This window comes from Canis aureus, chromosome 13 (genome assembly GCF_053574225.1).
Source record: "Canis aureus isolate CA01 chromosome 13, VMU_Caureus_v.1.0, whole genome shotgun sequence".
NCBI lineage: Eukaryota > Metazoa > Chordata > Mammalia > Carnivora > Canidae > Canis > Canis aureus.
The window spans coordinates 40,705,668-40,733,284 of NC_135623.1; the positions used below are offsets into that span (position 1 = coordinate 40,705,668).

Sequence of the window (27,617 nt, forward strand, 5' to 3'; positions counted from 1 at the left end):
GAAATCATTTGGGCTTGGGGCTTTGCTTTGTTTTTGTTTCTCAACAGTGGAATTCTTTTTCCCAAAGAATGTTTGAATGGGAGCCCAATTTATAAAATGGTTTAAAGAAAAAAAAAAAAAAAAAAAGGAGCTGCTCTAATAGAAGCAGGAACCCTGGGGGCTAAGCCAGCCATCTCACCCCACACGCACTCAGCCAGGCCCTTTGCCCAGTGGCTCTGAGGCTTCTTGGAACACTTTTGAAAAAGTCATTCAGTCCACGCCCTCAGGATGCTGGAAGATACAGAAGAATGAGAGCCTGGGTTTTCTAGTCAAACTACCCTGGTCTGAGTCTGGCCACGCTGCCTATTAGTTGTGTGATTTGGGATAAGTTATTTCAATTTTCCAAGCCTCCTGTTCATCATCTGTAAAATGGGGGATAGTAAGTATAGAATGGCTGTGAGGGTTGAAACAGAAAAAACATCTCAAGCCCTGAGTACTGTGCTCAGCATTTAGCATATTCTCAACAAACAGGTATTATTGTTATTGTTAGTTGTCAAACATTTGGATTTTTCAAGACGAGCTGGAAATTTGGATTTTTTAAAAAATATTTTTAATTCGTTTATTTGAGAGAGAGTGAGTGAGAGCACAAGCAGGGGGAGAGGGAACAGAGAGAGATGCAGAAGCAGTCTCCCTGCTGAGCAGGGAGCCTGTGGTGGGGCTCCATCCTGGAACCCTGAGCTGAAGGCAAAAGCTTAACCGACTGGGCCACCCAGGTGCCACGAAATTAGATTTTTAAAGACAGGCTAGCAATTTGTGGGGCTTTTTTGTGAGACTCTCCCAACTTTTTTTAATGTTGGCAAGTAATTGATTTTTTAAAAATTGGTCTGAGCTAAATAAGATGCTGTCCAGCAGTCAGTTTGGGGCCACTGGAGTGACTAGTCAATACGCCGCTGTACATGGTGGGTTCTATGTGTGATTAGGTGTGTACGAGGCCTCAGATAGATGAGGCCTTATTGTCCTCCAGCAGGAGGCTGAGGCTGAGTGGCCTGGGGGGCGAGAGAGGCCCATAGCTGTGCGTGGATCCGTGGGCAGGGGGTTGTAGGTTGTGGCGGCTAGTACAGATTAGCCCCTGTCCTCTGGCTGTGGGGTGGATGGATGTTTCTGGGTATGGCGGGAACATTCTCTCCCCTGGCCTGCCATGGTGGTACAAAGATTCACAAAAGAAAGGCTGATCCCAGCTCTTCCTGGTTGCACTGCACACAGAGGAGTTTTTATGCGGACCCAACCTTAACTTGAAATATTGATGTTTTGTTTATCATGGATTTTTTTTTGCATTAACTTTAAATTTTTAAAGTTATTACATTAAAATATACTTATGCCAGTTACTGAGATTTTGGGTGTCCCCTCAAACTTTGTGCCCAAGGCTAGCACCTCACTCTCCTCACCCTAAGTCCCCACCCTAAATCCCAGCCCAGCTGTGGTGTAGGGGTTTGTCCGTGTCAGGCTGTCTGTCCGAGGCAAGTGCTTGGAGCAGGTGGACTCTCGGGAATGCAGACTGGTTCTGATTGTAGCCAAAGCAAACAGTCTCTAAGAAACAAAGCTACCGGAGAAGAGGAGGGGAGGAGCAACACATTCCACAGGCAAACAGGAACTATTTCCAGAAGATTTATTCTTTTGGATTCTTGGCATTTCTTCTTTCTCCCATTCTTTAGTAAGGAAACTCATGGACTGATTTCCAGGGGATCAACTGTGACTTGCACCTCCCCAAGCTTGCAAACAGCCCTCCCCTTTGTTCCATTATGAAAGGTACAGAGATTCCATTCAGAGGAGTTCAGCTGTTCAAGGAGAAAACTATTTCCCCTGAAGCATCTCTCCTCTGAGGCTTCCATGAAATCCCAGCCCTGAGTCTGGAACTGCCTGTGGAGCCCAGCCCTTGGGGCTTCTAGGTCAGAACAATATCTCAGGGAGCCGGGTCAGTCTGGGAAGCCACAGGCCCGTGAACCATGTGGTAGTGCAACTGGACCTCTGCTTGCTCGGGGCAGGCAGAGCCACTAGGGACACTGTCCCCTCTGTGGGGGGCGGGGGAGCTGCAGGGACCCTCCATCCACTCTCGGAAATCCCACCTGACTTTGACCTACCTGAAGGACAAGGCCTGGAAGTTTGATGGAATCAGTAGGAGTTCTAGATGAGTTCAACTGTTTCAGAAACAGAGAAAAAGAGACCAAGAGATTGAACTTTGTACCTTCCACCCAACTTGAGAAATCAGACATTACCGATATGAATCAAAGTCCCCTTAAACAATTTAAATGTCTACCCTCGATAGAATGGATGTACAGGCATGTTCTAGAATAGTGCACAGCAGGTAAATCAAATGAATCAGAGCTATGTGTGTCACCACAGACAAATCTTAAATACATTGTTGCCCTTGATTCTTACCATGGTTGTTTCCTGGGAAACTGGAACTGACTTGCCCTGAGAGCTCTCAGCTCAGGACAGGACCTGAGTGTCCCCACTTTCTTCTCTTCCTTTTCTTTCTCCTTCCTTTCCTATATTCTACCACCCCCCTCAATTCTCTTCTCTTGCCTCCTCCAATCTTGAGTTATAGTCTTCCTGCCTCTCCCATTTCTCTCCTTTCCTTTCCTTTTCTCTTAATGAGAGAAGCCTGGGGTAGGGGTGTGAGAATGCAGGGATATGTGTGTGTGTGTGTGTGTGTGTGTGTGTGTGTGTGTACAAGTACAGATTACTTTATGGTGAATCCATCATTTTCTCTCCTTTCCTCACCCAAAATGTTCCCCATTGCCCACCACTGCAATCACCAGTATCATTGCTCTACTTTCTGTTGTCATTTCAAGAACACCTTAGGTTAGGGTCTATCAAATGTGCTTGTGAACAAGGTTTTACTTAGTCCTAACCCCCACGCCCACCCCTGTGAGGAAGGTGTGACCAATATGAAGACCACTTTATAAGCCAGAACCAGACCTCAGAGGCTGGGGCCATGCTCAAGGCCATGTAGCTGTGGCTGCTGTTCTGTCCCTGACTCTGAGTCTGGGTCCCTTTGGTTACCCTGCTGCGCTGAGACCCTCTAAAGCCACAAGACCACTTGAAGTCAAGTGCTGGTTACTGGAGACACACTATATTTCTGAAACCAAACCCTGTCCTTAAATTCTGATATTTTGTTCATCATGGATTTGCGGGGGGGGGCATTAATTTTGAGTTTTTTGAAATAGGGCATCAAGATATTTATATTATTTATGTGATGGCTGGGGTTGTTCGTTGCGCTTAAATTTTCCACCAGAGGTGATACCTCCCTCTGCGCACCCCCCCCCACCCCAGCCCTGTCTTTACCTCGTTCCCAAACTGCACTGTGTCTGGTTTTAATGAGGTCAGCATGTGCCAGTTGGTTTTATAACAGTGCCACCTGACCACCTTTTCTGACCCTTCTCCATTAGTTTGGTTCAGAGTCTCACTTCCCCAAGTTCCCTTCTGGGAATCCTGGCTGATCAGAGTGATTCCGTAGAAGCCAGTGGGTACCTTCATCCTTGCTGCAGGGACAGCAAGGCCCCAGAAAGAGAAGGCCTGCTTTCGTGCACAGGGCCCTTGATGTCAGTGGTTACCCAGTGCTTTGAGCTAGATGGAATAATGAAGTCTTTTTCTGGGTAGGGACTATTTGGGAATAAACTTCCATGGGTACCTCCTCCTGTGCCTGCTACTCCTACTTGCAACTGTTAGCTTTTAGGGAAATAGAAGGAACAGCCTCATCAGGGTTTTTCCTAGAAAAGCCTTTTGATGGCCCCATTATGGAAAACGGAGCTGTTTCTGTTTTCTTTGATTAATCTCATTGTCTTGTCTCTGAAAGCAAATGTGGCCTTGGGTCTTCCAATGTACACAGCCACAAAGGAAGGGCTGTGGCTCCCTGGAGTTTGACAAGGACCCCAAGACTGGGGGAGCCGGGGAGGGAGGGTAGGGGGGTACATGTGTGGCCCTGTCCTCAAGGACTTGGCTCTTTGAGGAAGGTCAGGTTACCCTTTTCCTTCGTGTTTTTCTGCCAGTGCGAACAGGAGAAATATTAGCTTTTAAAGATTTCTTTATAGTTCCTTGAAAGCTGGTGGGATGAAGTCAGCCAGAGAATTATATAACAGTAAAGCTCATTTAAAGCAACAGTGTCTTTCTATAGGGCTGTAGCATCTCATTTCTCAAATTTTTCACTAGTTACTAAGAGAAAGGTACTAATTTTGTGAAAAAAAAAATAGAAGGGGACCCCATCACACACTCCCACTTCCTTACTCTACTCTGTCACAGGAGGATGTAAATGCTAGGGTGTTGATTAAAACAAACAGTAGAAATCTTCCTTCAAAGAAGGCAAAAGGAAATCTACGTTCGGGATCCCTGGGTGGCGCAGCGGTTTGGCGCCTGCCTTTGGCCCAGGGCACGATCCTGGAGACCCGGGATCGAGTCCCACGTCGGGCTCCCTGCATGGAGCCTGCTTCTCCCTCTGCCTGTGTCTCTGCCTCTCTGTCTCTCTCTCTCTGTGTGACTATCATGAATAAATAAATAAAATCTTTAAAAAAAAAAAAGAAATCTACGTTCATTAACCTCAGGCAGCCATAGCATTCTTAATCTTATTTGAATTCAGAAGGAAAAAAAAATAAAGAGGAAAGCTTTCTAAAGCACTTGGTTTTAATTTAAGAGTCTTGGGGATTTTATAAATATTCAACTCTTTTCTCCTTTTGAAGGGAGCCAGTCCCTTTGCGGTAGGGAAGGGCTCAAGCATTAGCTATCCTGCTGCTACGCTGTTTTCCGTGGCACCTTCTACCTCTCGGACTGCGGGATGGTGCATTACTCGACTCCTCTCCACACTCCCTGCATTTGCTCTTCTCTTTCTTCCCGTTTTAGAGGCAAGGAAACTGAGGCCCAAGGGTTCTGTGACTGGCCAGGCATCACACAGCTCAGCTGGAGGCCAGATTCTGAGACTGTCTCTGTCTTCACTGGCATCACCCCAGAGCGCCCGCATATCCTTTCCTGTGCGCACAGGGTGACCCGGTCGCAGGTAGTTTGGGTTGTCACAACTGGGGGGAGGCGGCCACGGGTCAGGCGCTACTGGCGTCCGGTGGATGGAGGCCAAGCATGTTGCCAAAGGGGCTAGAACACAAGGCTCCGGTGAAGCCGGGCCGGGCATCGCGGCCGAGCGCGGGCCCTGCCGGCGGCCTGGGGGCGCCGCGGCTGCGAGTGTCCCCGCCGGCTGCTCGGGCCCGCGGGGCGCCCGCCGGGCTGATGGGGTTTCTGACTTCGAGTCACCGGCGTCGGTCTCCAGTGAGCAGCGAGCCCGCGGGCGGCGCCCCGGCCCGGAGCCCCGGCCCAGCTCCGCGGAGGCCCCCCCGCCCGCCCGCCCGCCCTCCCGGGGCCTGGGGCTCGCGGCCCGGAGACGCCGCGGAGCGCGCCCCGCGACCCGGCCGCCCCGCCGAGGACGGCCGATTGAACATTTCCAGGAACGGCGCTGCCAAGCCCGTCAACTGCTTTCTTGGAAATTCACTCGGGGAGGATGGCGGGCCTCCAGCCGGCGGCGCGGAAAGCCCGGCCCGGAGCGCCGGGGACCGGCCCGCAGCGGGGCCGACGCCGCCCCTGGGCCCCGGGCCGCCCGCGCGCGCAGCCGGGGCCGAGGTCACGCTGTCGCCCGCCCGCGGGACCCCGCGGCCTTTGCACGCCCTTCGCACGCCCTCGCACGCCCTCGCACGCCCTCGCACGCCCGCCCTGCTGCCCGGACGGCGGCCGGCCGCGGGCGGGAGGCGGCCGGGACGGGGGAGGCGGCCGCGAGGGGGCGCAGCCTCACCCCGCGCCGAGCCAAAGGAGCGGCGGGAAGCGGGCGCTGCGCCCCGGCCATCCTCAAGATGCGGCAATAGGAGATCTAGGAGATGGGAAGGAAAACCTGGCAACTCAGCCTCCTCCTCCTCCTCCCCCACCGCAGACCTGACCTTTTCCCTTGCAGAGACCAGACCTTCCTGCTGAAGTCCGCCCCCTCCCCTGCCCTCTGCGCTCCAGCCTTCCCCAACCCTTGGGTGGCCCAGGAAGGGCAGCTGCCCTGCGAGGAAAGCAGCTCCGAGATGTGAGCACCAGACAGAACCTCTCTGCTGCCTGGGGTGTCCAGACAGTACTGGTTACTCACTTTTTTTTTTCTTTCAATTACAAGAGACTTAAAAAGCTTATCATGGAGCAGGTAGGGAACATCTTTCTATTTCCAAGAACCACTGGCTCACAGGACACATGTTATTTTAGGATCACACCGGGCTTCAGCTAGTTGGGGATAGGGCTGCCAGACAGGATATCAGATGCCTAGTTAAATTTAACTTACAGGAAGACAACAATTTTTTTTTTTTTGGTGTAAATATGCCCCAAATATTATTTGCTGTTTATCTGAAATTCAGATTTACCTGGGCATCATGTATTTTTATTTATTAAACGTGACCATTCTGTTTGGGGGATACATTGACATACTTAGGTTAATAACAGGGAACATTCGGCATGTGTGAAAAACCATACTGGTTGAGAGACCAGGAAGGGAAGGAGGAGGGTAGTAAAGAAGAAGGAAGGAGAGAGAAAGGTCAGGGGGAAAAGGGAGATATACAGTGGGAGGGAGAAAAAGATCTAAGTGAAACAGAAATAGGAAGTGTTGAGAGAGAAAACCGGGAATGTTTCTGAAGGGCCTGAAATGGTTGATAGATTGCAATTGTTCCACACTACGTCATTTCCCTGGGAAATGTTGCTCCTTTGGCTAACCACTGTTCTGGATATTTTGCTGCTTTGCTCTATCAAGTAAAACCAATGGCGGCCGCTAGAGAGAAGCGAATGCTGGCCCCCTAAGCGAGGGCGGCAGCAGCTGGGCCGGTGTTACCCTGGGGTCAGGTTGAAACCAAACCTAAGGCAGTAAGTAGCCTACCCCAAGACCTCAACACCAGCACCCACATTGCTGTCCTTAGTGGGGTGTAGATTTGGAAATAATTGTGATTGAAATAATAAAATGGAACCAGTTGCCATAATTTTGAGACATTTGATGATGATTCATAAAACCCTTCAGTAAGTAGCTTCTCTTGCCTCAGGGTCCAAGTGGTGAGAAGCAGGGCACACATGTGGACAACAGACTTTTTTGAATCATTAATACCCTCGTTCTCTGACCTACAGATGGGAGGTCAGGTTGGCTTAACCCGAAGAGAAAAGAAGCCTTGGTAGGCTTCTAGGGGGACGAGGGATCCAGGCTTCACAGGAGAAGCTGTGGTGGGGTGGTGGTGGTAAGGAGGTGGACCCTCCCTCAGGGCTCCCCATCACATATGTAACCCCGGGGAATTGACAAGGGGCTGCCCCTGGTTACCTGGGCTGCACTATTAGATGTGTGACATCAGAACAAGAGAATAGATCTTCCCATAAATTCCAATGGGGAGGGAGCAGGTGAGACTGACCAAATGTTCTACCTTCCTATGACTCATTCCAGACACAGGCTCAGGCTGTGTCCTTGTGGGACATTGTCCTTTCAACAACAGGTAAAATTTACTGAGTATGTACTCTGGGCCAGGTGGGTGGGAGTGGGGGGTGCTTTATATACATTATCCCAAATGACCCACCCCATTGTAGGTTTTATATATATCACTATGTTCCTAATTTAAGAGACATCATGACTGCAAAAAGTTCAGGTGTTGTCTCAAATTCAGTCGATTAGGGAGTGTTGGGGCTGAGGTTTGCCTCAAGCCTGCCTGACTTCCAGCTCACGGTTCATCACTGTCCCTACCGTCGGAGCGAGGGTTCACATCCCAGCTCCATTACTTACTAGCTGTGTGGCCTGGGACAAGTTATTAATCTCTCTGTGCATCTGTTTCATTGTCTCTAAAATGGGGATAAAATGGTACCTACCTTACGGAGCTGCTGTCAAGGTTGAAGGCATTGGTATGTGTCAAGCACTTAAAACCAGTACTTGACATCCCTGACTGCATCCAACCCTTGAACAATCCTGTGAGGCAGCCAATGCTATTATCCTTATTTACCTATGAGGAAACTGAGGCCCAGAGGGGCTCATTAACTTGGTCAAGGAACGTGGGAGAGCTGAGACCTAATCCCAGACAGAAGAATGCGTAGCCCAAACTTCTAGATTCCACCTCCTGTCTGTAGGCCGTTATGGATTCTTTGCACAGCTTCTGTGTCTTATGGTTGGGATGTGGCGCCAGCAAAGTTTTCACATACTTACACTCATGAGTGAGGCATGGGATCTACCTTACAGCCACCAAATACTGAACCTTCATAATCCAATTACTCAGAAGATGTCTTTTTTTTTTTTTTTTTTTCTTTTCTGAGTTTGCTCTCGATCAACTGTATGTTGGTAATGACTCATGGTAAGACGAGGCAGGCAAGGCGAGGCTGCAGTAACAAGTAAGGCCCTCAAGGGCTTTACCACAACAGAGGTTTCTTTCTCCCTTACAGAAAGCCCAAGGATACTTTCTTGCATGTGTTGGCTTTGTGGTGCCACATGAGGCTTTCCTGGTCACAGCCAAATAAGCAGGAGGAAGCCGAGGAAGCACTCCTATTAACTGCCTCTGTCTGGCTTGACACGTGTCTCTGGTATTCCCAGTCCACTGGGCAGAGAAGTCACACGGGCCCAGGCACCACAAGGAAAGGAGTAACGGGCCCCGGCTACCTCTACCTCAGTGACCAAACCCAGCTCGTGACCCCAAGTTAAGGACAACTGCTAGCAATTTTATTTGCCAGGTCATGAGCACACTTTTCTCATTCATGACAGTTGTATGTTTTGAAATTTCTTTATTTTGTCATTCAATAAATATTTATTGAGTGTTCCCTTTCTTATTTCTTTAGTGTTCCTAAAAGCCAAACACTTTTAGGCTTGGGAAGCATGTCAGTTATGTCAGTAAATGAAGCAGAACAAAACCACCATCTTCTCAGAACTACCAGTCCAGTAGGAAATGGAGGAAGATGGATTATTAACCCCAAAAATAAGAAAGCAAGGTAATAGGCATCCGTTTGTGCAATGGGGAAAGAGAAAACAGGGAAGAGGTATCAGGGTATGAGTGTGGTGTGTTGGCACATTGAGGGGGTACTTTCAAACAGGAAGTCTGGGGAGGGCCTTCCTGAGAAGGTGACATTTGAGCAGATATCTAAAGAATGCAAGAGAGCTCTGGAGTAAAAGTATTCTGGGAAGAGGAAGTAACTGGTGCAAAGGCCTTGAGGCAGGAGAGTGCCTGGCACATCAGAGGATGTCAGTGTGGCTGAGGTAGGGAGCAGTAGCAGACAAGATCTGGAAGGGGACACGGGTGGGCCCTCCAGAGCTCTGAGGGCCTTGTGACCTGTGTAAGGACTTGACTTTTCCTCCTGCTTTAAAACCTTCATTGCCTTCTTCTTGCCTTCAGGACTTGGTTCTGCCTCCTCCCACACCTCCCAGCACACCTGCCTTACTCCTCTCAGTCCCCTACAGCAGTTGGTCTCAAACTGGGAGGGGGGAGGGGAGCGTCAGGATACCAAGGGGGATTAAAGCTGGATTGCTGTGGTCTGTCCTCAGAGTCTCAGTGCTGGGGCTCAAGAGCCTACCTGCATGTCTAACAGGATCCCAGGTGACAGTGCTGCTGCCCGCACAAGGCCACACTCTGGTCTGGTCCAACAAGCTCCCTCTTGCTCTTGTGGGTGCCTGGACAGTGCCGACCACATAATTTGTGAGGCCCAACACAGAATGAATACAGGCTCCCCGTTCGAAAAGTAGGAAAGAAAGGACGGTGAGAAGTAAAATATAAAGCTTTTCCTTTAAAATATTATGTTACTTATAAAATATAGCAAGGGTAGCCATGATAGATAGTAACAATATACATTTTTTAATGGCCAAAACCTATTTTAATGTCATAATTTTTTATAATATGATAAATAATATGGATTAATATGATATCCAGATTTTTTTTCTGGTTTGCTTTCCTACATATTCATTCACTAGGTCATAAACATTGTTACTTTCAGCAACTTCATTTTCAACTCACGCAAGGGGAAGTAATGTCAGTGGCCAGTGGTAAATGCAAGGTCACAAAAATGTTTTGATAAATTTAGTTTCAGCAGTTGAAATCAAATCTACAGATGCGACTGTGACAGGGGCAGCATATTTTATAGGCCACGATAATACTGGGATACATTTTCCATAAATTATTTTGAAATACAAGTTTTAGTACAACTGGAGGTGATGATGCCTGTGGAACTGTTTTTCTAAAAAGAATTAACTCTTCCTGCAAATCATTTTTATGTTCTAATTTAATATATAAATTTATATTATTTATAAATAATAAATACTCTTTGCAGAGTATTTATATTATTGAACTCATGTTAATGATATGATTTTTTCTATACAAATTTATATTTTATTTCCTCTGACAATACCTGCAGCTTGTGGAGGTCATACAAGAAACCAAACAGCAGCTTCATGATTTTTATACAATTCAGAATGCCCCCTTATGCATTCTATCACTGTATCTTCAAATACGAGGAAAATTAATTTTAAAATTGTCTTCCTTGTTATTGTTGGTTTATCTGAAACTTTATATGAAGGTAAAAGTCTGTTCTGTTGACTGGGACAATCTTTAAAATTGATTTCCATATCTAAGCCCAGGGATATTTGGTTTGCAATGTCACAACAGTTTTCAAAACTAGAAATTCTAAATTCTTGGAAGAATTTGACCAGCTCCCTAATGTCCCTTATTGCAATGTCTGTGCAAACATTTACTCTGTAATAATTTGCCAGCAGTTCCTGTCCTGGTAGTCAGAGTAGAGTTAATATTTGCAGGGGCTCCAGGGACAGGCTCTGAGGACAGACAGGCAAGCCAGTCTTCCGGGGTGGCTCCCAGTGTGGCCCCTCAGGGCAACCCTTCGGCTGCCACCGCATCTGCTACTGTTGCTGTTGCCATGAACCAGTCTGGGCCCAGGTCCCCAGCAGGGCCACCCCTCAGAACCCCTCGGGGCTCTGGACAGCCCCTCAGAGTGCACACTCTCATCAGACAGCCAGGCCAGCCACTTGCACTGCCCCCTGCCACCTATGTAGGCTTGAGTCTGCCCCTGTGTACACTAGCTCCTGGCACAGAGCCTCTTTGTATACACTTGCTCCATGGGCCCTTCTAACTTCATGAGTTCAAAAATAAAAATTATCAGGAATTTCAAGACTGTGACAACAGAGCCTTAAACCCAGCATAGCATCCCTTCTGAGTAGGTCCTGTGTCACTGGACAGGTTGTACACCCGTGAAGCTTGGCCTACTCTTAGACCAAGAGACTTATGCTAGCTTTGCCCACAGACCACATTGTACTGTAGTATTCTCTTACCGTGTACATCTTATATTATTTAATGTCTGTTTTCCCCAGATCAGGGTCAGCAAATCATTACCCACTGCCCAAATCCAGCCTGCTGCCTGCATTCATGATCTAGTTTTGCCACAACACCAGGGCACTCATTTGTGCCCCTACTGCCTATGGCTACTTTTCTATTACCAGGCCAGCACTGAGTAATGCAACAAGGAATGTTTGGCCCACAAAGCCTAAAAAATTTGTAATCTGTTCTCTATAGAATGTTGTTGATGCCTGCACCATACTGTAAAATTCCTGAAAGCAGGAATCATGTCTGTCTAGAACAGTGCCTGGGATATAGAAAACTCAGTTAAAAAAAGAACAAAGAACCAAACAAAATGAATATGTGAAGAGCATAGTATGTTTTAATAAATTTAGTTTATCTTTAAAAAATTATGAAAATTTTGTTTGACTTCATTTTTTTTTGTTTTTATATAAAAATTATGTTTAAAATTACTTACCATACAGTGAAATGGACTCTCCAGCAAAGTGTGAGGTCCCCTGGACATCTTGCTACACATCTCAATCTGAAGAAGCACAGGCCCTGAATATCATTCATCATTTAATAAATATTTATTGAGCAAGAGCACAGGGCTAGGCAATATGACAAGAATGACACTAATTCATACTTAGGTCTTCCTGGTAGACCTGTAGAGCCTACCTGCCAAAGGAGAAAAAAGTAACAAACATGTGTTCTACACAAATGCAAATATGTAACTGTATGATAAAAAAAAAAAGTTAAGTATAGAAGGAAACTTCTGTATCAATGCTTTGGGCTTTCAGAATCAGGACACATTCCCTTTTGCTGTGGAATCAGGAGAGGCTTCTTGCCAGTCATTCTGTATGGTCTCAGATCCAATCCCTGTCCTGCACTTTGCTCTGTAGCACAAGGAGCTCGCTCCCGCGAGCTACATTTCTCTGGCCATTCTGCCAACTGGCTGCAGCTAGTGGCAGTGAGTGGGAGGCCATAAAGACGGGCGGGCTGGGGGAAAGGAAAAGACAGGCTATTTCTGCCTTCTCTCTCAGCCTCTTTTCTACTTGTACATGGTAAAAACAACCATATGTTTTCACAGGGGTTGTTGTTGTTGTTTTTAAAGATTTTATTTAGTTATTCGTGAGACACAGAGAGAGAAAGAGAGAGAGAGAGAGGCAGAGACACAGGCAGAGGGAGAAGCAGGCTCCATGCAGGGAGCCCGACATGGGACTCAATCCCAGGACTCCAGGATCAGGCTCTGGGCTGAAGGCTGCACTAAACCACTGAGCTACCTGGGCTGCCCTGTTGTTGTTGTTTTAATGAGAATTAAATTGGTGTGCAAAATGTTTAGGCCAGGAGCTGGTATGTATAACAAACCTTCAAAGAATAGGGCTACTATTGCTTTTAGCCTAGCTTAGGTAAGTAGGAAAGAGTGTGGTGATCAATTAGTGATGTCTGCTAAGAGTGAAGCAGGGAGAGTAGTGCTATGGGAGATGATTATTTGCTAACCCTGAGATTTTGGAGCTGTAGGAGAGCTACATTTATCTCTTTGTGGAGATAGATTTGTTGGGCTCTGGCAAGGGGACCAACAGACTCTTGTAAGGTATTGAGAGAAACCTAAGAACTGGAACAGTGACATCAAAAGTAGGCAGAGACAATACATGAGAAAGAACAGATCTGGGAGACAAGATTATGGACTCATTTTTGAACAACAGTGTTGGGCTCTTACCACTTGCAAAAAACCCAAAACAAAAGAACCACAAACCAGTGATACACTTGAGGATACCTCAGGAGATGGGGCTTTTTGATAGAGACACATTTATATGTGGTGAGTTAGCCAAGAAAACCATCTCAGCAGTGACACATTCAGGCCTCATGAAGGACTGGAAAACCGTTCGGGGAAACCCTAGCAACTCTGGTTATTGGAGTATGGTCTCCTCCAAAGAGGAGAAGCCATTGTTCTGTACTTAGCAATTCTTCCCTGCTCAAGGCACCTTCTGTTTCTGCTACCCTCTCTTCCAGTTTTCTTCTTCCCACCTATGTCTGTGCTTATGCTCTCTGAGTGTTGCATTCAACTTGTTCCAGCGGGGCTGCGTGCTCCGCCCAGGTCACCTCACAGTCTCTTGAGGTCCAGCCCGTATCAGATGTCCTTGACCAGCATCGTGGTTGTGGCTGGCACGGTGGTCACCCAATGCAAAACGTGAAGACCCACCTTTCTCAGAAGGCGCTATGTTACCGGTTTCATGGCCAGTCTGGTGTTGATGTGATGCGTGAGTTGGAGATGCCCCTGAGATCTGGGTGAAGCTGAAGGGTAAGATCGGGTTGTGGGGGAGAGCATTGAGTATACTTAATGGCTCCTAATAGTCTATGTCTCATATGAATTTGATTATTCCAGATCAAAATCTGTCCAAGGTTTAGGGCAAAGACATCAGAAATTATTTATGAAAAAGATAGTTGTTTTAATGGAACCCAGGAAATTAGACATATTTGGAGGGAGGGATTTTCTTACCATTCTTTATAGGGACTTGACTGGTTTCTTAGAGGAACAACTTAGAAATTGGTTTGGAAGGGTGAGTGTGGTGGGGTTCAGGTTTTCTTACTGCCCTGAGAGCAATAAGAAACAAAACTAATGAAACAACCCAACCCTCTGTGATTCTTCCCAGAACTCTTTAAATCCAAGATATCCATCTTCATGTTGGAACCTGAGGGACCCAGAGCTTGCAACACACATATCCCAAGGATAAGCTGATCCAAACTTATTTATACCAGTTGCTTTAAAAACAAAGAGAGGAAGAAAAAAAGGAAGAAGAAAGAGAAAGAGAAGACAAAAAATTAAAAGAAAACAATGTTTTGAAAATCTATGTTGCTAGAAACAGATGCAACTGTGAGGAGCCAGGTGGCTGCTTGCTCTTAAAAATCCCAGGTGAGGACAAACAGGACAATTCTTTATTCAACAACACTGGGGAGGAAGTCTGTGTGGTTTTCTTTTAATCCTTGAGAGAGAAGCACCCCAACATGAAGAGTCTTTTCTGAAGACAAATTAAAAATAATAAATGTCACAACACAGTTTAAGAAGTGGAAAACCTTTAAATGAAAGAAAAATAGCCAGTACCCTATCCTCTCAACAAACCCCCTTATTCTATAAGTGTTTTTATCATCCTTATTCACAGACATATGTAATTTTGAGGTCATTCTCAATGGAAGCTCTTGGATTCACCCAGCAGAACCTTTGAGCCTGAATGCTGCCTCTAGCACTTGCAATCTAGGCAAGCTACTTGAACTCTCTGGGCCTCAGTTTTCTTGTCTGAGCAGTGGGGATGATAATAGTAGCTACCTGAGGATTAAGAGACACCTATGGAGTGCCTGGTTCGATGCCTGGCACCCACTCAATCCAGTTGTAACTGCTATGACTACTCATCATTAACATAAGACAGCTTTGTAACCCCAGGTTAGCGGGAGCAGGGCTGCTTAGCAGGTGAAGTCTGTGCCAACCTCCCCATTTTTTCTCTTTCCCACAGTGCTATGATCCTGAGTCTACCCCCCATTCCCGATCTAACCCAAGATGAAAGGAGTAACACATGTTATTAAGTAAGTACCCAGTGCGTGCTGGAAGGACCCATACTAAGACTTGGGAAAACATAGCAATGATGCCAGCTGGTCCCACTGAGAAGTCGCAGCGCTCCAGCGCTATGCCGAGGGCTTCCTGGGCATAGGCTGAACCAGCGCCCAGAAGGTGGCTGGGATGACTTTCATTCAGTTGAGGAATGTGCATCTCAGGAAAGTTACTGCTCGAGGCTGAGGTGTCCCCAGAATTCCTATGTTAAAGCCCTAACCCCCCAAACCTCAGAATGTGACTGCATTTGTAGGTAGGCCCTTCAGAGAGGTGCTTCAATTAAAATTAGGGTTGGACTCTAATCCAATCTGAGGAGTGGACTGATAAGAGGAGATCTGGGTCAGGGATGCATGCACACAGGGAAAGGCCATGTGAGGACACAGCAAGAAAGTGGCCCTGTCCCAACTGAGGAGAGAGGCCTCAGAGGAAACCAGCCGACACCTTGATCTTGGATTCCAGCTGCCAGAACTGAGAGAAAATAGTATCTGTTGTTGAAGCCACCCGGTCTGTGGTATTTTACTACGGCAGCCCCAGCAGACAAATACAGTTACATAACTTTTAAGAGCTTAGGAGACACTCAGCCTTAAGAAGGAAGGACATTCTGAGATATCCTACAACACAGATGAACCTTGAGGACATGGCGCTAAGTGGAATAAGCCAGTCATAAAAGGACAAATACTCTGTGACTCCACTCAGATGTGGTATCTAGAGCAATCAAATTCATAGAGACAGAAGAAAAATGGTTCTGCCAGGGGCAGGGCAGGAAGAATGGGGAGTTATTGTTTAATGAGTATAGAGTTTCAGTTTTGCAAGATGAAAAGAGTTCTGGAGATTGGGAGTGGTGATCGTTGCCAACAGTGCAAACGTACTTCACGCCACTGAACTATTCACTTGAAAAATGGCTAGAACGGTAAATTTTACCACATGAATATTTTACACAATAAAAACATCATTAAAAAAAAAAGCTTGGGATCCCTGGGTGGCGCAGCGGTTTAGTGCCTGCCTTCGGCCCAGGGCGTGATCCTGGAGTCCTGGGATCGAGTCCCACATCGGGCTCCCTGCATGGAGCGTGCTTCTCTCTCTGCCTGTGTCTCTGCCTCTCTCTGTGTCTCTCATGAATAAATAAATAAAATCTTAAAAAAAAAAAAAAAAAGCTCAGGGGGCTCCTAGTCTTCCAAAAGTTGGGTCTCACTGGGATCTTGGCTAATTGCAATTGGAGAGATGAATGAAGGGAGCTGGAGGAGGAGGAGGGGGGGGGCTAACTTTTTCAGCCCTGTCAGAAATGTGCCAGCGTCCCCAGAGGAAAGCTGCATGCCCCACGGCTCTCCCACGCCAGAATCATAATGCACACCCGGGATCCTCACCCTGATGATAGAGGAGATCATGATTTCTAAGTGTGAGGGTCAATGCCCTGAGGTGGTTGGGTTTTTTTCCCCCCTTTTAATGCCTTTTTCTTCTCGTTTCCCAACATCTCCCGGGCCTACTCTTTAGCATGCACAGGAAGAAAACACATCCTCAGTGGTGGTCAAAGTACATTTGCCCAAAGCAACAACAAATCCCAACAGCCTTTCCTGATGGCGTGGGTTTCCCGCCAAACCTAAGACCTGAGGAGTTTGGGCCCTTGGGATCTGCACGCCAGCTTGATTTGGGTTGAACAATCGGGACCTCGCTGGGGAGCCCCATAGCTCCTCACCCCAGAGGCTGCGATGCAGGCTCTGTCTCCCTGGGTCTGCACCCTGCCTTGACCTCCAGGTGTGCCATGTTCTTCCTCCGGGACCCGTGAATAAAGAACCTCTACTTCAATGTCTCCTGTGGCTTGCCATCTGCCATCCTCTGCTCCATTTAACAAATGCTAATTTAACAAAGTCAGAGCATGAGGCCAGACCCAGACTGAGGGACGTCCTCCAACATGACCGGCCTTGAAATCTTCAGAAGATTGCAAGCCTCGTGAAAGAAAAACCAAGGAAGGACTAAAGCGGTTCCAGACTGGGGAGACAAGACACAACCAACTGTAACTCAGTTCTGGGCTGAATGGTTTCACCATAAAGGACATGATTGGGACAACTGGGACTATTTGAATGGGGGCGGAGGATTAGACTGTGGTGGAACAGCAGCATTCACTGCCTGACTTGCATGGTTGAACTGAGGTTCTGTGGAACAATGTCCTTGATGGAAGGAACCACGTGCTGACGTTTTTGGGGGCGATGTGCCTTCAGATTGGCAGTTTTCTACCAAATCTTCAGGGAAAAGATCATTCTTTGTACTGTTCTCCAGCTCTTCTATGAGTGTATGTTTGCCTCAAAAGAAAAAAGAAAGGAAACAGTATCGTGTTTGGTTGGGAGGGAGGCCATGGTCACTGAGCCTGTTTTTCAGGTGGTTTTAAGCACAAGCCTGAGAACTTCGAGTTCAAAAAAGCTTGATCTTGAATCACCTCTTTGAGAACTCCTATAGGGACATTGGTGGCAGTCGGATGGAAGGATATCAGATGAACAAGTTTATACATAATCTATGGCCAAGACCTGTGATGATTTCATGTGTGAACTTTAGTGGGGTGTGTGTGTGTGTGTAGGATCAGAAACTTCTTTTAGTGCAAAACACACAGTCCAAACTATTTATGACCTTACCAACTTAAGAATATCCTTCTACAACATCATTTTTAAAGGTTAACTAGTAAATTTACCATTGAATGTGAATCTTAATTTCGTTTACTAATCCCTGCTGAGGTTGGATTTGACATTTCTTCCTCCACTCTCCATGCCTTGGATTTTTGGCTTGTATTTTGCCTGAATGTGAAAGGGGGGGAAAAAAGGGATCACTTGCCAGGTTCTTTCTGGGCGGATTTGTGTTGTTTCCTGCTTTCCCACAAATAGAATAGGGCTGTCAGGAGGAAGTTTCCGAGAGTGTTTAAGATGACACATCTCAACAGACAAGTTGGGCTCAAGTGCTGACTCTCCTCTGACCAGCTGTGTGAGGTTAGGCACATTAACCTCTATCTCTGAGCCTGAGTTTCCTCATCTGTAAGGTGGAGGAGAAATGAATAGTATCCATCTCACAGGGTCATTGAGGTCTTCCTAAGCTGTCGGTAGCTGATGCACAATAAGGGGCTGTTGGTGTTGATCATTGCTAATACTATGAAGAAACATAAGCAGCAACTTTTGAGGTCTGCAGAAAGCTAGAAAGACATCAAGTTGGGCAATCTCCTCCCCAGGAAAGGAAATAGTCCTGTGTTGGTGGCGAGAAGTAATTATGATGGAAAAAACATTTTCCAAGGTCTGGAGCTGACGTGTACTCCTTGTGACATTTTAATCTCTGAGTAATAGATTCCATTGCCTGTGGAGCTGTGATTTTTCAGTTTATTGCTTTTTCCCTTCTCTTCCTCAAACCTGGATTCCTCCTCCTCTCGGCTGCAGCTTGTCTCCAGCAACTATGAACTGTTTCTGGACAGTCCCCATTCTGGAGCTGGTTACTTTACTCAACTCAGGCGAGGAAGCCTGAAGCCCCAGTGCAGCACACTGGCCTCCTTGAGGAGAGGAGGGGACCAACCACATGCTCCATGCTCCTTCTGTCGTGTCACCTTTCATGCTGGTGACAACATGCAGGGCAGATACTGCCCTGGGACAACCTCCGCTCTAGGGTTGGGCAGGCCGGGGGTGGGGTCCGTGCGTGGACTTCCAAGTTGGGGAGCCTCGCTCTGATTGCATCATTCACACATTCACTGTGACACCTTGAGTGAGTTACTAGCTTCTCTGAGGCTCCGTTTCTTTCTCTCTAAAAGAATGCTGGCCTTAGAGGGTTGTTTGGAAGTTTGAATTAAATCACATATATAAAGTATATGATGTAGCTCCCAGAGCACGGATCATGCTCACTAAATGAATTAGCATTGCTGTTTTCTTTAGAGTTGAAAACCCTGAGCCTCAGAGTAATTGTAATTCTTATTGGATTTTGCAGGTAAGGAAACCTCGCTACACCTTAGGGCTTTTCCCACTGCACATAGTGGCTTGCCCCTCTGGCCAAGACTATCATTCCCGTGCTTTTGAGAGTAGTAAAAATTTTAGATGGGCACAAGGACTCCATTTCTCAGCATCCCATGTGGCTAGATATGGCCACATGACTAGTTTGGCAAGTAAAATGTGCCTGGAAGTGATATGAAGCTTCCAGATTGGGTGGTACAAGGAAGTAGCTTGCTTTCCCTCACCTCTTTCTCTCTTGAAATGACTACATGGACTTTTACATCAGAAGGATATAAACTTCTAGGTTGTGTAAGCCATTGTATTTTGGGTCTCTTTGTTACAGCAGCCAAACCTGCTTAGAGAGGGAGCAGCCTGTTAATAGTAATAGGATTCTGGCTAGGAGTCCAGAGACCTAGGTTTCCTGGCCCTGCCCCTTGTTTGCCACACACAACAAAAATATTCATTCATGTCTTCATCTTCCAGCATTTAGGTAGCAACTGCACTAGACATTAGTAAGACAGAGATAAATAGGACACAGCCCAGAGACGATAGACTCTACCTGCAGTCTTGATGCTGTTATGCATGTTAATCCTCTATAGTCTCTAATAGAGGATACAGAGTCAGTTCCAGATGTAGCCCAGGGCCCTTAGGTAACTTCTCCATGGGTTCCAAACCTTCTATGGGTTCCAAAATGGGGTCCAAATCTATTTACATACTTATAAAAATGCTCAAAACTATCATAACTTAATAGTTGCAAGTTCTTGGCAAGATACCAAACATCAGCTCTGATGGTTCATTGTCAAGTGAACATAATGGTACACAGAGGATTACGTGAGAAAACACATGTAGGTACTTAGCACAACATCTGACACTTGGGAGACACTCAATGAGTGATGATGACGGTGTAAGCTTGACTCCTGGCAGCTATGTAAAGTGGGCTGTGGTCTAAGCTGGCCAAAAGAGGCCCTTTGAAGGGTGCTTATTACTGTTACTCTGCTCTCCAGAGCTGCCATGAGGCTAAAATGAAGTTGTGTGGGTTTTATTATTATTATTTTTTAAGATTTTATTTATTTATTTGTCAGAGCAGGAGAGAGAGAAGCAGCCTTCCTGCTGAGCAGGAGCCCAATGCAGGCTCCATGCAGGGCTCCATCCCAGGACCCTGGGATCATGACTTGAGCCAAAGGCAGATGCTTAACTGACTGAGCCACCCAGGTGCCCAGAGGTTGTATGTTAAAACACTTTTCCAGAAGGGTGATGTGGTATGTGGGGTGAAGTCTTTGTCAACATTCAAACCTGCATTTCATACTACCTGCCTTCATGTCTCAGACTACTTTCCTGTCCATGCCAAAATCTCATCTGATGACTGCTGCTGCATTGCAATTCTTTGGTGTTCTTTCTGAGAGTTTAGGTTAATTGACTGACGATCACATAGTCCCTATGTCTATTGGGTTGGTCAACATACATGCACAATTAATCAGAATTCAGGAAAAGAAAAAGTTTCAATCTAATCATTATAGTATATATGGCCTCTCTACATTTGAATATTCATAACAAGTGACCAATTTTTGAGTTCTAGAATGCTCAGTCTCAATACAAGTTACCTTGAACCATAAATACATATATATAGAGAGAGATTCTACAAAGTAATGATCATTACCCTCACTTTATAAGTGATGATATGGTGATTCAGAATGATCATGTAACTTTTCCTGGAGGCGAGGTCTACCTAGAGGCAGGTCTAACCATGAAGCTAATAAAGTTTAAGCTCAGACCTCTCACTTACATGAGCCTCTTACAAGACCTGGTATTAATTTCGAATTCATGCTTTTGTAATTCTTTTTCTTCAAGAGCTCCCCAGATTATATAGTCTTTAAGCCCTATAAAATCTAGATCTGTCCCTATAGGGTCACAGAGATGCTAAATACTGGAGCTAGAATTTGAACAGTAGTCGTTTGGGATTTCAACTGAGTTTAAATTGACTATAACAGGGATGCCTGGGTGGCTCAGTGGTTTAGCGCCCGCCATTGGCCCAGGGTGAGGATCGAGTCCCATATCCGGCTCCCTGCATGGAGCCTGCTTCTTCCTCTGCCTATGTCTCTGTCTCTGTCTCTCTCAATCTCTCTGTCTCTCATGAATGGATAAATAAAATCTTTTTTAAAAAATTCACTGTAACAGTTCACTGTAATTTATTAAAATAGTAGTACCGACACGTAACTATGCCAATAGATCATTATTGGTCTATAAGATTAGGATTGGACTCTCCCAGTGATTGTCCAAATGATATGCTGGATAAAGTTTATAAGGCCAATTTATTGATATCAGCACTTCCTAGGACTGTCCAAGGCACTACGCAGTGATAATGACCATAGTATTTCGGTTTTACAGAACATATTCCCTCTGACATGCAGTGATTGCATCCATTTTTCTTAGGGAACAGAATCATCGCTTCCATTTTACAATTGCTAGTTGAGCCACAGAAGCAAACATCTTAACAAGAGAACCAAATAGATGATGAGGGAAGTGGTCATGAGCACATATATGAGACACACCTCTGGGAATTCCCAGATATGACTCAGTGATGTGCTGAAGGTACAGAGCAGCTTGCCTTTAAGATGTAATTCTTCACCTGACTCCACTCTGTCTGCAGCCTGAAAACTTCCAACTGATCTCGTTCCTTCCCTCAGATCTTCCAGCCTCAGATTTCTTCATTGCTCTCCTCTGAACACTCACTTTCAGAACCGAGGATCAGGCATTGCAGAGGGATGTGGAAAAGGGAAGATGGTCCCTCTCATCCAAAGGTATGGGAATGTGAAGATGGGAAAAGATGCATGTGGCCACTTTTTGCCTCCTGTGATAACTCAGGTCATTGTTGACAATCAAGCTGAATGCTAGCATTACAACACTAATCTCCTCTTTGGGGAGGTTAGCCTGAGCACTTGTGGGATTCTCTCTCTCTCTCTCATCTACTTCCACTGAGTCTATCCTGCCTAACAATCTCCATGCGTGTCTTAAATCACCTCCAGAGTTTCATTTACTAAAGAAAAACAAAGACACCTTGAAGTTTCTGATTTCCCCTGATTCAATGCTGGGAAAAGTGCCATCTCCACACCGTCACTATCAGGGTCTGACCTTGTATTATCAGTAAAATGCGACATAAGAACAGTGAAAGCTATGCCTCACATTCAAAATAAATCATGTGGTCTCAGAGATATGGAGATGTCATTTTTTATTATCACCTGAGAGTAGAGGAGATAAGACTAGTTCTGATTTTCTAGGAAAGCAGGGTGAAATTGGGTAAGGAGATTGGCAAAGAACAAGTCAAAGCATCCAAGTTCTGTGCCAAATCCTGATGTAGGAAAGACATTAGGGTTCGAAGCCAACGGCCAAGAAAGAATTCTTGAGATGTCTTTGGTGCAAAAAGGTGATTTTGTTAAAGCACAGAGACAAGACCTGTGGGCAGAAAGCTGCACCAGGGTCATGAGGAGGGGCCCATTATATACTTTCAAGTTGGGAGAGGGTTAGGGATAGCATAAGTCTCTAAGGAATTTTGGAAGCAAGGTTTCTAGGACCTTGAGGGGGGCTAGTTATTGTTGAGAAAAGGTCATTTATTACCATCTAATAAAACTTGAGTCATGAGACCCTTCAGATGTATATCGGTGGGACATGTGCTTGGGGGATGATTGCCAATACGTATCTTGGGGGATTTAAAGATAAAGAAGTTTCTAAAGGAATTTTTATATGTTAAAGTAGACTTACAGGATCCTGGTGGTCAGGCTAAGATTGCCTTTTGCCTTTAGCAAAGTATGAACATCGAGGCAGTTGAGTCTAAAGGAAGGTCACTCTGCCTGTTTCAAGGACTTATCAATGGGCTGTAGGTAGTCAGGAAATTTAGTAATTTTTCTTCGGCCTTGTTTCTCACATCACCAACTCTAAGCTTGGCAAGGGCATATCAAGAAAAGGCAGATATGCTTGAGGTGGGCAACAGGTGGGGATCCCGTGAGGGCATTTGAGGTGGCAACAGCTCCTCCCTGCCTAGTCCAGGAGTCCCATGGAGATCCACCAATGGAGGCAGTGTTGCTCCCTCCTTCAGAATCTGAGACAGAGCTGTTCTATAATGTGACATTTTCCAGAACAGCTTCCAGGGGCTGACTTCTATTTTGAGAAGAAGGCTTTGAAATTCTGAACCATCTTTATTATAGATAGACCAACAATCTTTGTTACTCACCTCTTTAACATTAAGAATGTTATCAATTAATGTAGACACACAGGGAAAAATTAAGATAAGTTTATAACAAAAAGAAATAGTCTCTTGTCCTACTTCTCCTTACCTGGTCCCCTTTGTCCAGAGACCATTTCTCTTTTTAAATTTTAAAGCTTTACTCATTTATTTAGTTTTATTATGGTTCTTATTGCTAATTTGCTATATCGTTCTTTCATGATTTGTCAGCTTTACACTTTTTACACTGACTTCTTGTTAAGAGGTGAAAGTTCTGCTCACTAGGTCCCTCCTCTAATCCCCCCTCCCTTTACATATTCACATCACTATTTTCAGTTCCAGCTTTTGTAATTTAAAACACTGTCATTGAATTTCTATTTATCTTATTATGTCTTACCAGTTGAAACCAATTCTTGCTAAGTTATGCACAAATTGAATTGGGTGTTAGTGGGGAGGACAGATACCCATAGAATCAAAGAAGCTGAAGAGTCAGGCTTCAGAAAAGCCACAAATAGGGAGTGTTCTGGGAATCTAAGGTTGTTCTGAGAATTAATGCATGGTCTCTTTAGGGCACTACCCAATGTGAATTGACGGAGATTCTCAATTTACCAGGAAGACAAAGTCTGAATGGCTTATACTGGACCACATGCTTACCCATTGGCTAAAGAGTGTAGGACGTGTGGATTGACAATCTCACTAAGACTCCATGTGTTGGGAGGAGAAATGACCCAAAGAAAAAATTGAGATGCTATTGCTAGAAGATGGGGGTAAGGATGCTGAGTGCCATACTCCTTGCTTTGTAAGATACTATTTAGTATGTAGTCATCCTTTCCTTGCTGTAACCTCCCCCGCTCCACTTCCTAAGTTTCTCATCTGAATTTGTGGCTTTACAGTAACAAGAGTCATAATATCTACAGTCTTTGTTGTACAGGCTTTGTCTTTTGCTGGTTTTAAAAACTGAAAATCATTAAACAGTCTTTACCGTATTATTTTTCTGGAGGAAGAGTAATGCGCCATGATAACGTTCATCTCTTTTTTTTTTCCTGGAATTTCTAATTGCCGCAATTTTTGTATTTTCTACCTTTATCATCGGCTTATGTTCCTAAAATGTCTCTAGCACAGTATCTAGTTTATAGACATCCTATTCCCTCTAGAGACCTCCGCTGGGCACTCTCCATTTGCCTCCTGTAATTGAGACTGATTGCCTTCTGAGACCGATGATTAGCTGGTGTTTTCCTTACCTTCCGTTCTCTAAATTGGACACACCATTCCCTGGATCTTAGGACTTCCTCTTTCTCAATTTACTTCCTCATTTTACTGGAGCACATCTTCTCTAGTAACTCTCATGTGAACAATGCATAGGCAAACTTCCTGAGTCTTGCATATAAAAAAAAAAAATCTATTTTGCCATTATTATTTAACAACATTTTATTTGGGATAGAATTCAGGTCAAAGACCATTTTTTCTTCACTTTGAAGGTGCTGTTCCATTTTCTTTCAGTACCCCGGTGGTGGTGTGCCAGACTGTTTCTTTCTCGATCCTTTGTAGACACTTTTTTTCTCTTTCTAAAGTTTTTAGGGTCTTTATCTTTGGTGCTCTGACATGTCTTGGAGATGTGTTGGGGGGGGGTGTTTTAAAATTCAGACCTTTCGGTGTAGAAATTCTTTTCCTTTGTCTTGGGAAATAAATTGGTATTATCTCTTTCTCTCCTTTTTCTCCATTTTCTCTCTCTCTCTCTCTCTCTCTCTCTCTCTCTTTTTAAGCTCTTAATGATCGGATCTTGGATTTTCTGCACTGATTCTTCAGGGTGATTTTTTTTCTCTCTCTCAGATTTTAAGGAACTCCTACCAAGTGAAGGAGACAGTGGTGCTGTGAAGCATGGTGCATATGGTTGGATGGCTCACTCAGCACCTTCCAGCTTGTCTTCCTCTGCTACACAGACTGGAAGGGTAAAACTTTGTTTTGTAGACCACTTGGTGCTGGTGCCCAGGCACATGAGGTAGCAGCCAGACACCACAAGGTTTAGTCTTCTGATGAGAAGAGCTGTAGAGGTGTCTAGTTGTGAGGTGGCTGTCACGGTGCCTGTCTCCTCAGGTCTCCTTTGGGCCATCAGAGCCCAAAGGATCAGCAGCAGTTGCTGCCATTCTTCTTCCTCAAGCAGCTATGGGATCGGGCTCTTCCCTCGCTATTATTTCTAGCTAGGTAGCTTTGAGACCTGGTTCTTGATCCTGCTTCAAAATTTTGTGAGCTCCTCAATATCCTGTAACAAATCTCTTTCTGCTGGAACCAGCCAGAGTGGGTTTTGTTGTTTGCATATAGAACCCTTGACGTCTGTGTGGTGTGTGCTGGATACCATGGCAGGAGAGACAAAGAGGACTTCCCCTACCTAAAATGAAAAACGATTTTGTAGGATGAATGGTAACTGAGGAGAGACTTTTAGGATGAGTAGAAGTTTACTGAATGGACAGAGGTAGAAAAAGATTTCAGACTGAGGCACAAAAGTGAGAGAGCTCATACATATTCATTTATCATTTATTCATTTATTAAATATTCATGAATACACATTATGTTCTAGGTCCTGGGCTAGATGCTAGGCATCCAACAGTGAGTAAGAAGATAATCATGAGGGCAGCCCCGGTGGTGCAGTGGTTTAGCGCTGCCTGCAGCCCAGGGTGATCCTGGAGACTTGGGATCAAGTCCCACGTCAGGCTCCCTGCATGGAGCCTGCTTCTCCCTCTGCCTGTGTCTCTGCCGCTCTCTCTCTCTCTCTCTCTCTCTGTCTCTCATGAATAAATAAATAAAATCCTTTTTTTTTAAAGAAGATAATCATGATTCTTGCCCATGGGATGTTTATATATTTTCAAATTGTGCAATTTAGATATGAAGGTGACAATAAGCAAATTGTGTGTCCCTTTTACATTAAGTACTCGCCTCTTGGGAGGTGAAGGGGAATATTCTTTCTTACCTGCTTTCTTACGAGTAAGTACTGGTGAGATAATCCTTAGAACGCTGGGCATAGTTGGTTCTATCCAGGTGAAAATGATGACCCTTTTCTGAATAAATTGAATAGTCTTGTCTATCTTACTTGACCCACATCCCAAGTTATGTGTGTTGGTGCTGCAGAAAATCAGAGCTAGAGGGAAGCCTGGGTGGCTCAGTGGTTGAGCATCTGCCTTAGGCTTAGGGCGTGATCCCGGGGTTCTGTTCCACATTGGGCTTTCCCAGGGAGGCTGCTTTTCCCTCTGCTTATGTTTCTGCCTCTCTCTCTGTGTCTCATGAATAAATATTCGAGATGCCCATTACCATTGCAGGCTTTGTGTCTTGGACTCCAAATGGCCAAGCCCAGTCATGGCATGACAGGTTCCCAAGGACAACACATGATAATTGGGGCTCATGCTCTGAGATCCAAGGAAATCCGCTGCCAGCCACTTTCTGTGTAATAATGATCTCTTTACCTGGAAGGCTTGATGCGTTGGCTACGTTTTGGATTCATTAATGACATGAAAGATAACGTTCCTTCCTGATTTTATATTATTGTCTATAATACCAAATTCCATCCTTGCTTTTCCTGGACTTTTTCCCTTCTGGGAACTGGCACAGTCCCATGTTCATTAAATTATGGGAACTGGTGGAGAGCCAATGGCAATGGCAATCCAAGAGGCAAATTCGAGATTCCAATAGCCAGTTGCAGAATCAAATTTTCAAAGATTTCATTGCTAGGACATTTTGTGAAACTGGTCTATAATAATAATAGTAGTAGTTAACATTTAAAGAATGCTTTTTATGTGCCAGTAGCTATGATAAGTATTTATATGCATTCTTACCCATAATCTCTACAACATCACCATGACATAAGTCTTTGTATTGTTGCCATTTTAAGATGATGAGGTTGGGGGTGGTTAAATAGCTTGTTCAAACCAGGTCAGTTAATAAGTGCCAGAGCCAAGATTAGAACCCAGGACAGTGAAAGTGACAGCCTGAGCTCAGAAACCACTTTACTCCATTGTCTCTCTTGGAGAGTAGGGGGTTTTGTTCTAATAATCTGTCTCTATTTGACATTCTTCCTCACTCCTGGGATAGAGTTTGAACAAAACTAAGATTTTCTTAAGCCGAAGGTTTGAAGAAATTATGAATTGAACTTAGTCCAATTAGTTTCATGCATAGGCATAACCTAAAACGAAACATTGCCAGCTCCTCCTCTGATTGGTCTGACTAGCATAAATTTTGCATAAATTGTAAAATTTATAACTCTAAAATATGCAGAATTTATGCCTCTAAAATAGTTTGGATTTTAACTCAATATAATGAAAGAAAATGCCGTAGAGCATTCTTAAAATTTTAATTGCGAATATATATCCTCTCTGAAGTACCATAATGTTACAAGATGATGTTTTACAGTGCTCCGTGATAACCCATTGGTGTTGCTACTATTTTTAAGACATACATTTATTTCCAAGATGTTCAAATGGCATATTACAGAAACTCAGCTGGATTTTGATCTTTAAAAATCTGGAAATGACGGA

General features: G+C 45.1%; 2 long non-coding RNA genes across 9 annotated transcripts in view; one reads left to right on the plus strand and one right to left on the minus strand.

The window, feature by feature from the left end:
* Positions 1 to 1,666: 1,666 nt before the first annotated feature.
* On the minus strand, positions 1,667 to 2,326 carry LOC144281637 (uncharacterized). Its single transcript, XR_013350070.1, has 3 exons — positions 2,294 to 2,326; positions 2,118 to 2,174; positions 1,667 to 1,814 (listed from the first exon to the last, which is right to left on the minus strand). It is a non-coding gene; the product is annotated as an uncharacterized LOC144281637 (long non-coding RNA).
* Positions 2,327 to 5,859: 3,533 nt separating this feature from the next.
* Positions 5,860 to 27,617, plus strand: part of LOC144282327 (uncharacterized) — a 34,530-nt gene continuing 12,772 nt past the window's right edge. For 2 of the 8 annotated variants that reach the window (XR_013350741.1, XR_013350742.1), the window contains exons 1-7: positions 5,862 to 7,508; positions 8,440 to 8,724; positions 8,830 to 8,979; positions 13,338 to 13,626; positions 13,979 to 14,238; positions 14,834 to 14,903; positions 21,563 to 21,676. This is a non-coding gene — a long non-coding RNA (uncharacterized LOC144282327). Of the gene's footprint in view, positions 7,509 to 8,439; positions 8,725 to 8,829; positions 8,980 to 13,337; positions 13,627 to 13,978; positions 14,239 to 14,833; positions 14,904 to 21,308; positions 21,468 to 21,562; positions 21,677 to 23,663; positions 23,862 to 27,617 lie in introns of all 8 variants that reach the window. The other 6 variants (XR_013350746.1, XR_013350744.1, XR_013350743.1 and 3 more) reach the window with 6 other exon arrangements.